The sequence below is a fragment of the Callithrix jacchus genome, chromosome 12, assembly GCF_049354715.1.
Source record: "Callithrix jacchus isolate 240 chromosome 12, calJac240_pri, whole genome shotgun sequence".
NCBI lineage: Eukaryota > Metazoa > Chordata > Mammalia > Primates > Cebidae > Callithrix > Callithrix jacchus.
In genome coordinates, this window is record NC_133513.1 from 39696186 (window position 1) to 39706818 (window position 10633).

General features: G+C 38.3%; 1 non-coding gene across 1 annotated transcript; it reads right to left on the reverse strand.

Moving 5' to 3' along the window:
* Positions 1–2856: 2856 nt before the first annotated feature.
* On the reverse strand, positions 2857–2963 carry LOC118146466 (U6 spliceosomal RNA). Its single transcript, XR_004732328.1, has one exon. It is a non-coding gene; the product is annotated as a U6 spliceosomal RNA (small nuclear RNA).
* Positions 2964–10633: the final 7670 nt, after the last annotated feature.

The following is a 10633-nucleotide window of genomic DNA, read 5'->3' on the forward strand; positions in this document are numbered from 1 at the left end:
TTATTCTTAATAATGTTTTTGATGCACAAAATTTCTTAATTTTAATGAGGTGCAATTTATCAGTTTTCTTTGTTATGTATTTTAGATCTTACTAAGTAATTGTTTATCTACTCCAAAGTCACAAAATATTATTTTCAGTCATATTTATTTTACTTATTTTGTGATATTTCATAATTTGTTTTTGTAGTGTTTTTACTTTTTCCATTTACTATGCTTTTTGTCATTTGTTCTTTTTCTCTGTTCTTAGGTTTCATTAGACAGGCTGAGTTTTCTTTTGTTTATTTAAAACTTAAGCAGCCCATTTTTATGACTCTGATGTTTATCCCCAGCCTATCATAATCCACGCTGATGTTTTTCTCCCCATTAATTTCTTGGGTTTATCAATATCTATGTCTTTCCTGGAATAAGGTAATTTTGTTAACATAAGTTAACTTCCATCTGACATTCTCCCAGTCTCCTATCTCCGCCTCCATATTAATATCATACAGAATTTTAATTCTTAAAATATGTGTACATGTATGTCCATCATTATTTTAAAAGTCAAAACAGTGGAGAAACGAAAATGGAGAAAAAGGGATTTTATTAAGAAATATGAACTTTGTCCATTTGTTTGATGATTCCACATTTGGGTAATAGACTCGCAATTTTTGTTTTTGTTTTAACACTAACTTTTAGTATCTTTCTTTGCCTTCTTTAATTATCTTTTCTGCAAAAGTATTTCTTCTGAGTCCTTTCAAAGAAACTCTGACATTTTGTATGACTGAGAATATTTTTATTTTACCTTTGATTTTAAATGAGAGTTTGGCTGGATATAAAATTTTTGGTTTTAAGTTCTTTTACTTCAACTCTCCATTTTATGGACACATCCATTGTTTCAGTTGAGATACTTGGTGTAGTCTGATTTATTTTCATTTGTCAGTGATGTTTATTTTCTCTCTTATAAGTCTTAGAATATTTTTTTCTGTGATGTTATTAAATTTTAGTAATAGATTTTAATAATAATAAATTTTGACACATAGATGGTTTTTCTCCTTATAGATCCTTTTTAATATTTCTTGAGCCATTTCTATTTGAAATCTTTAATCTTTATTTCTGAGAAATCCAATTTATTATTTTTTAAAATGTTCCTTCCCTGTCTTAATTTTTTTCTCTTTTTCCAATTCTCCGTGTATTTCAATGTTGACACTTTTACTCCAAGCTTCTTCATATTTATTTTATTCTTTCCATTCTCTTATTCTTATTTCTGTCATTTTCTGAGAGATTTCAGGAAAACCTAAAGAACTCAGTAATGAATTTTCTGCTATATTCTTTCTTTTATCTCCTCCATTGTATTCCTTATTTACATACATTCATACTCAGTGACTCTATTTTAATTCCTTTTTATAACTGCTCATTCCTGCTCAATGTTTTCAACAGACTCTCTTATCCCTGCGTATTTTTTGTGGGCTTATGTTAAATTATTTGTTTTACTCCCGGTTCCATTAACTCTAATCATTAGTTTTTCACTTTTCAATTCAGACGCCCCATTCCCTTCTGTGTGAACTCACGTTATTATAGGACTGTCGGCCACGCTGGTTGGTGACCCGTGCTGGAGGACCGGCACTGTCCTGGCTCCGCTGGTGCCTTGTTTAGGGAGTTGAGAACATGTTAAATGACATTCCTCTGGTTTTAGGATCTGGGTTCAGACACTCCTTATTTGGACACCTAAGCCCACGCCCTAAGCCTTAAAGTTTATCTCTTCTTATGGGGCTGCTCAGAAACTCCATGTGGCCCTGCCCTCAGTTATTATTTCTTGGCAGCAATGCTGTGTACATGCGTTCCCTGAGAGTGTAGTAAGGTGGAGGCAGTGTCAGAAAAGGGTCAGGGACTGGTCAGTCAGCATTCACCTGTTGGTATTGGTCCCCTCCACTCTGGTGTCTTCCTGTTGTGAATGCATCACCTCCACCTGGCATTGGGCTGCCCCACTATTCTTTGGCTTCATCCAGGCAAGAGGGGTGAGAGTAGGCCAAGTAAAGGGCTTCCCACCAGCCTGAACCTGGTGCAGGGTGCCCAGGCTTCTTCTGCTCCTGCCTGCCAATTCCTGCTGTGCACACTGAAACCCAGCTGCCTCTGTCTCCTCTAGGGTTTCTCACGGTTTTCAGTTTACATCTTAGGGCTTCATTCATTTTTCTCACTTCTCAGAGAGAAGCTCTGTGTTGGTCTACCAGGGACCCTATGCCTGTCTATTTAGGAACCTGAGATAAATATACATTTATTTAAGTCATCCCTTATATCTACCACTATAGATTTGTAGCATTCATCGTATAGGTCACTCAAAATTGAGCTTGTTTTTGTAAATCAATATTACAAAAAACAACAATAGCATAGACAAGACACACTTAAATTTACTATGTGTTAGTCAGTGTTCAGGACTATCAATTCACTTCATTCTCATGAAAACCCTATGAGTAAATTTTCATTTCTGTTTTACAAATGAAAAAAACAAAGACATAGGTTAGGTCTAGGGTCAAAATTATCTGGCCCCTAAGTCTATGCTGTTAATCACCACCTTACAGCTGACTCTGAATTTCTTTCTTAAAAGCTTTGCTTAACCCAAGACTGTTTCTGTCTCAAAAATTTGTTTCTTCTTTTTCATCCCAAGTCTTACTACTTAGTAAACAATATATCCTGCTGTGACTTTTAACTGAGTAGATAGGTCTTTGAGATTGTGTAGGTAAGAAAAGATTTTTCATGTCAGTTTATTTTCAGACTTTTTACCTATAAGATGACACATTTTTTTTCTTGCCAAGAAATGTTTTATTTTTCTTGCAGTAGCTTTGTTAATTGCACAAAATCATGTTTTGTTTTTGCCATTTAAAAAATATGGAACGCTTCACGAATTTGCATGTCATCCTTGTGCAGGGGCCATGCTAATCTTCTCTGTATCGTTCCAATTTTAGTATATGTGCTGCCGAAGCGAGCACAAGATGACACATTTTAATACAAAGGAAATTGTTGTCTATACTTAACTCTTATGATTTGAGAGATGAATCCCATACAAATTGAGAATTTGTCATTGACTTGAGGCTCATTACCTAGACAGAGAAGCCAAGGAACATGTTAGTTACTCCTGAGAAAATGAGGTGAAGGTGTGTGACCTCCAATATTTAGTAGTGTTCTCAAAGACGTTTCCTGCACTATGTGAGATGCCCAGATATCAGGCCCTCGGTAGCTTGGGTTTTTTGCTGTTCTTCAAATTCAATAAATGCAAACTTTTACAATGTTCTAAGAGATATGGTCTTTTTCAACAGTGAGGAAAATACTGTATGGACCACAGTTTCCTAATTTCACAGAGCCTTCAGGTGGCCAAGTATGATGAAATAGGATGCCCAGCCTGAAAGAGCTGCTCTGTCCTCCAGCCTCCCTTTGAGTTGGGCTCACAAAAAGCCATGCCTCAGTTTCCTTGGCCAGGAGCTCCTGGGACAGGTTTCCTGAGCTTTAACCCTTTGTATTTTCAAACATGGCCTTGGTCTATGACTTCCCCAAAGTCCATTCAGTGGATCACTAGCTCCTTGGCTCCATGGGGCACTGGAAAAAAATGGAAAGTTGCCCTTGGGTTTTGGTGGTTTCATTGTTTCAAGATTGATTAATAGTGAGATTTACATTAGTACCTTAATGGGCTTTATACATTTTACCATGACCTAGGTATATTTGGGAAAATTTAGAATCATTCTTGGGTCAGCAACAGAAGTGTGTCTAGCCATACAGAGATAGGAAAAGAAATGAAGGCATGTGTATGTAAAAGCTAAGATAGAATTTTTATAATCAGGAAAGAGTATTAAAAACACATGTATACATATTTATGGTAAAATTGGGTCATATTTATGTGTAAGATTCCCTCTAGACTTCCTCTAAATTCACAAATATTCTTATTTTAACTCGTATCTTCTGCTAACTATGGACCAAGGTGATACGGTTTGGCTGTGTCCCCACCCAAATCTCATCTTGAATTGTAGTTCCCATAATCCCCAGGTGTGATGGGAGGGACCCAGTGGGAGGCAATTGAATCATGGGGTCAGTTGCCTCCATGCTGTTCTCGTGATAGTGAATTTTCATAAGATCTGATGTTTTTATCAGAAGTTTTCCCCACCTTCACTGTGCATTTATCGTTGCTGCTGCCATGTGAAGAAGAATGTTTGCTTCCCCTTCTGCCATGATTGTAAGTTTCCTGAGACCTCCCCAGCCATACTGAACTGTGAGTCAATTAAACCTCTTCCCTTTGTAAATTAACCAGTCTCAGGTATGTCTTTATCAGTAGCATGAGAATGAACTAATACACAAGGTCACACTGTTCTTTAATTGCAAAAGTTCTTGGACAAATGGGCTGCAACCACTGACCATATCTACTTCCAACCTCCAGCTTTCTTCTTTCCCTGGAAGCAGGTATCCACACCCATTTGCTTATCGAAAGTCAGGCGAGGTGGTGATGAGAGAGGAACTCTCATTTCCTGGTGAACGCCCTCCTGCCTGCTTACCATTGTGTCAGATGTGTGCCAATTTAGGTTGTTTCCTGTCTTTTACTTGTTGTTTTGACTTCAATTTCAAATAATTTGGTAGTGAGCATCCTTACATATCCATTCATATATTTTTGTTCAATTATTTCCTTGAACTATGTCCCTTAAAGTAGAATTAATGGGTCAAAATTGGGGTAAATTTTTAAAGCTAGAATTGCTAATTGCTAGAATGAATGAAACCATTGAAATGTCTGTCAACACAACCTTGCTGGCATTAATATTTGTTTTACTTACTTCTTAATTATGCAATCTTTAATAAACATCAAATTCTTCATAATATATGTAGGTTTTGAATAAGGACCTTTGCCAAACCTTTGAGAGTGAAAGGGGATACTATTATAATTGTACTAAGATAGTGGACATAAATGAGGACTTCAGGAAAAACTCAGAGTCTGACCTTCCTACTAACAAAACAAGTACGCATACACTTACCTCATGATTAAAGAACCAGATTATTACCTTTGCAAGTTACCGTGTGTTCCTTCCTGTCTCCTCCCTCTGCGTTGCTCTGAGAGATAAACCTCTCCTGAATGTTGTGTTTAACATTTTCTAGATTTTAAAAAATACTGTTTAATGAAGAATATATATGTATCTCTAGGTTCTTTATCGTATAGCTTTGCTTGGTTCTGTGCTTTATGAAATTAACATCATTCTGTTTATCCTCTTTCACAATTTGATTTTTCATACAATATGTTTCTAAGACTTATCCAAATTGTCTTAGGTTGCTGTCACTTATTCATTTTATAGCTCTATACTATTCTACTATAAAAATGTATCACAAATTATTTATCCATTTCCTATTGATGGATTTCATGGTTCCTCCAAGGTCTGTTGGCTGTTACCAATTATGCTCTATGAATGTCCTTTTCTATGTCTCTGAATGTACGTGTGTGAGAGAGTCCCTGGGCATATGTTCAGAAGGGGTACTGTTGAATCACATGATACACAAATCCTCAACTTTACCAAACAATAGAAAATTGCTGATGTTATACCATATTTTTTCACATTCTCACTTAAGTTTAATATTATCCAAGATTTTTATTATTGCCAACATGAAAGTGTAAAATGGTGTCTTACTGTAGTCTTGATTTTCACTTCTCTGACTACTAATGAAGTTGAGTAAACGACAGTATTGACACCACAGATTAGTTTGAGAAAAGTCCACAACTTAAGGATTTTTGAGTTTTCCTGTCCACACTGACACACTTTTTGTTTGCTTAGATCCTCTTTAGTGCTGTGCACTAATGTGTTCTTCATGCGTCTGGAGCAAGTTTTGTTAGATTCATTATTCATACATATAAAATAAATGTGTTATATATTTATGATATTCCTTAAAAATGCATGTATATAGAAAGAGAGAGAGAATTTTTGGTGATTCTGGTCTAATTATTATTAGTTTTTATGTACTACTTATTCATTAACAAAATTGAAGGTATTATTCAGGTACATGTTATTTTGCAATACGTATACATTGTGGAATAGTGGTTGTGTAATTTTATATTTTTTAATCATATGTTTTCTATTCATTACTGATATATAGAAATTAAATTTATTTTTAAAAATATTGACCTTGTATTCAGCCATATTATTCTTTTAACAATTAATCTCTGAGTCTTAGAGGCTTTCTGTGTAGACAAACATATCAACTAAGAATATAGATATTTCTTCCTTCCCAGTGCTCATTCTTTGTATTGCTTTTGTTAAAAAAGTTGCACTAACTAGACCTTAGACCATTTTGAATAGAAATAGTGATAAAGGGTATCTTATTCCTAATTGTAAAGACACTGCCTCTGTGGTATACCATAATCATGACACTTGCTGCTATATTTTGGCAGGCATCTTTTCATTAGATTAAGAAGTTTTTATCTATTTCTAGTTTATTAGGAGTTTTTATCGTGAATGGATGATGGATTTTATCAAACCCTTTATTGTATCTATTAAGCTAATTTAACTTATTTTCTGTTTTAATCCATTAAAGTGGTGAATGACTTGGTCATAATAGCTTATCCTGTTTTGGGCCACATTTGATTTGTTTAAAAGGATTTTGGACTATATTTGAGTGAGATTGGAATATACTCTTACTTTCTCGCTCTCTTCTTGCCTGGTTTTGGTGAAAAGATTATGCTAGCCTCACATAATGAATCAGAGAATATTCATTTTATTTCTGTTATCTGAACTAGTTTGTTAATATTGTAATTTTCTAGTCTTTAAAGTTTCTAAAATGTCTGTAAAAATATGTAAAATGGTTTTGAATATTTTCTTTGTGGCAAGATTTTTAACTATTTGATTCAATTTTTTGAAAGGCATCAGGACCCTTCTGTCTTGCTGTTTTTGTCAAGTTCATTCCAGTAAGTTCTATCTTCCTGAGATTGTGTTCATGTCATCAAAGTGTTCAAATTAATTGGCATAACATTGCTAATAAAGCCATCATTGCTACCTTTTTGGACTTATTTATTTTTAATATTATTTATTTTTGTCTCCTCTTCTTTTACCTTAACCCATTCTGTGAGGAGTTTTTCATATTATTAGTTTTTTCAGAAGAAACATTTGAGATGCGTTAATCCTCCCTATTGTATCTTTGCTTTCTGGTTCATTCATTTGTGCTCTCATATTTATTGCTTCCTTTCTTCTGCCTTTTTTCTGGGCTCTTTTTTAAACTTCTCAAACTGGTTGTTTATCTCATTCCTTTTTCAGTTCTTCTTTTCTAAGTATTTACATATACATTTCCTTTTAAATACTACCTGGCTTGCATTCTACACAATCGGATGTGCAGCATTTTCATTATTAAGTTCCAGCTATTTTTACTTTTCACTATAATTTTTTCTTTGATCTATGAGTTACTTAGAAATGTTTTTAAATTTCCAAACTGATAGAAATTTATATTATGTATTTTTGTTACTGTCATTTGATTCAATTACATTGTGATAAGAAAATACGGTCTATATGTCACCTCTTCTTTGAAATTTTTGAGACTTATATTATGGCCCAGTGTATGACCATTTTGGGGACTAAATATTGCATGCATGTTGAAAAAAATGGTCATTTTCTAACTGGTAGGTGCACGGTTCTATGTAAGGCCAATAAACAAAATGTGTGTTGAATCCTCCTTATCTTTAAATTTTAAAAAATCTTGCATAATGATGGAGTTTGGTAGTTTCTTGTGACTTGCACTAAAGGCATTCACTGAGGCATGAGTCCCGTGAGCTTCCTGGCTGGTCCTGAGGGTGCAGTATTAAGGACAGAAGAGTCCCAGGCTTGGTGGCCTTGGAGGAGGCTGCGTACCTGAGTGAGGGGCAGGACCTGAGAGCTGCTGGAGTGGGGCTCATTCTCTTCTGATTGGCAGTGCAGTGACCCTCCTCACCCAGATGACCTGGAAAATATTCCTGCCAGGTAGGCTGGAGGCTGGGCTGGCTGGGCATGAGATAAGAAAGTGAATTAAAGTGAATTGACTTCTTTGTTTTTTTTTTTTTGAGATAGAGTTTCACTCTTGTCGCCCAGGCTGGAGTGCAGTGTCACGATCTTGGTTCACTGCAATGTCTGCCTCCCATGTTGAAGCAATTCTCCTGCCTCAGCCTCCAGAGTAGATGGGGTGAATTGACTTCTTCATTCAACAAACCCAGCACGGAGCCTGCGCTGTGTCAGGTGCTAGGCCAGGTGCTCTGGGCCTTGCCCTTACAGCTCTCCAGCCAGTACAAGCCATCTCACACCAGTGAGAGGAGCAGCCACACCGTCAGAACTGGGCGTTCATTCCTGGAACATAGGGTGGGGCACCCGTTCTTCTGGGTGCATTGTGCCACATTGAAAAGACACACAACCATCTCACCGAGGTGCCTAGGCTGGGTGCCAGGGCATCTCATGAGATTCTAGCTTACGGGGCGTTTTGGGCCTCTGCCTGTCTAAGCAGGGAGCAGACTGCATTTTCCACACTCGGAGGCTGCGAAAGTGGCTGCAGACGCTTCCTCTCCTGAGAGTATGTGGCACAGGTTGAGCCTCCAAGAATGTTTCAACAGGTGTTAGGGAGCGGAAGTTCACGCTGGTGTTTAGGTTGACTCATCCCGTGCAAAAGTGTTTTAAAATCAGTTCCTGACATTTGAAGCTTAGTGATTTCACATGAAAATGGAACTGCCCGGTGTGGCTGGAAGCCCTGGGCCTGGCCTGAATGTAGCTCGGCTGTCCCCAGCCACCGTCTACAGATTGTGGAGTCTGCACTGGCATTTTCTTTCAGTACACTTAGAGAAATGTGAAATATTTTTGTTATACATGTTCCCATTAAAACTGGTGTAAAATTAGAAAGAAACTCCACATATTCCAGGATAAATAAGAGAGTATGTTTCTTGGTGCAGGTGGAGACTGATTGTAATTTCATGAAATAAGTAAAGTGTGGATGGATGGAACTTTAAGGCACCCAAATGAAGCCAGTTACTTCTCTCATGACCAGCCTTCTCCACTCATGTTCATTATTTATGAGAAACTCAGAAGGGGCTACAGCAGCCATGCAGAAAGACCCAGGAGGCACCTGTGGCACAGGGCAATTGGACTGCTCTGGGTGGACCTTGGCAGTGGGTGGTGCCTGTGCACGGAGGGCAGATGCAGCCAGAAGGGCGTAGACTGCCAGCTGAGGGCCTGGGTTCTGAGTCCGGCTCTCAAAGTCACTGCTGTGTGGACTTGGACAGCTTGTACTCTTAGAGAAAAGTGAAATATTTTTCTTACACCTGTTCCCATTAACTGGGGCAAGATTTTTGTTAAACCTGCGATATAGAAATATACATGCTTCTTTATCCACACAGCAAATAGCAAGATCTGGCAGCAGATGAAATAGCTACCACCATCTCGACGTGGTGATAAGTGGAATAGATATTTAGAGATACCTGTAACAGCTGGAATGTGGATGGAAAGACTTGTGATTCCTACGAGGAAATCCTGCTAAGGTGACATCGGGCACAGTAGCAAGTGCTCACAGTATTGGCTGCTACTGTTAGGGATTTGACTGAGGGAGCCCAAGAATGAAAAGAGCTCAATTTCTGCCATCTCAGTTGGGTGGGGGGCTCAAGACCTGTCATTAAGTTGATTTATATTTTAAAAGCCACATTTCCTGCATGCCTGAGTTGGTGGCTGAACAGCTAAGCATTGTGGCAATGTATAGGTATAACGGAGAACAGGAGCATGTGGCCCTGAGTGTGCTGGCTGAGCCTGGGTGACTACCAAGCCTCCTCCAGGGTAGGGACCTGGACATGGGGCCTGTAAACTTGGATGGGAAAAAAATTACAACTCTGTTCTCTAACCTCTAAGGAAGACTTAGCATCTTTTTCTAATAGTAGTGTGGCCAACAAACCTCAGCAACATTACTACCAGGTGACTTTATTCCTGGTAGGAATCACAGGTTTTTCCATCCACATTCCAGCTGTTACAGGTATCTCTAAATATTGATTCCATTTACCACCACGTCGAGATGGTGGTAGCTCTTCGATCTGCTGCCAGATCTTGCTATTTGTTGTGTGGATAAAGAAGCATGTATATTTCCATATTGCAGGTTTAACAAAATATTTTGATAACTGTGTTTTGATACTACTGATTCTGTTATGATTCTTATCTATTTTAGTTTGGGCATTTAAAAATGTTATTCTGAGAAGAGAGTGATAGGCATTCCTAGACTCAGAGGGGTCCATGGCACAAAAACAGTGACTGAGCCGGACTATTGGCCGGAGGGGCATTTCTTGTTAATGCTCAAAGTCAGAGGCTACTGCAAGGGCTAGACTGCAGGGCAGACTGGCTTTGCCCACATCCCCCTGCGACTTAGTAGCATGGGTCATTGGGCAAGAAATCACACCTCACCGTGCTTTGTTCCCACACTCTGTGGGGAGGGTTACAGGAGAGAACGCTGGGTATAATACCCCCAGCACATGCAGTGGGCCTAATCACAGCCAGCTTCTGGCAGAGACCAGGATGACAGTGGCTTCCTTCAGCCCTGTCTTCTGAGAGGCTGAGAGGAACTGAACAGCCTCCTGGCTGTGGTGGTGGCTTCCTTCCCCATCAGTCACGTGGGGCTTGTCCTGTCCCTGGAGCCTTGGGTCACACGGCTC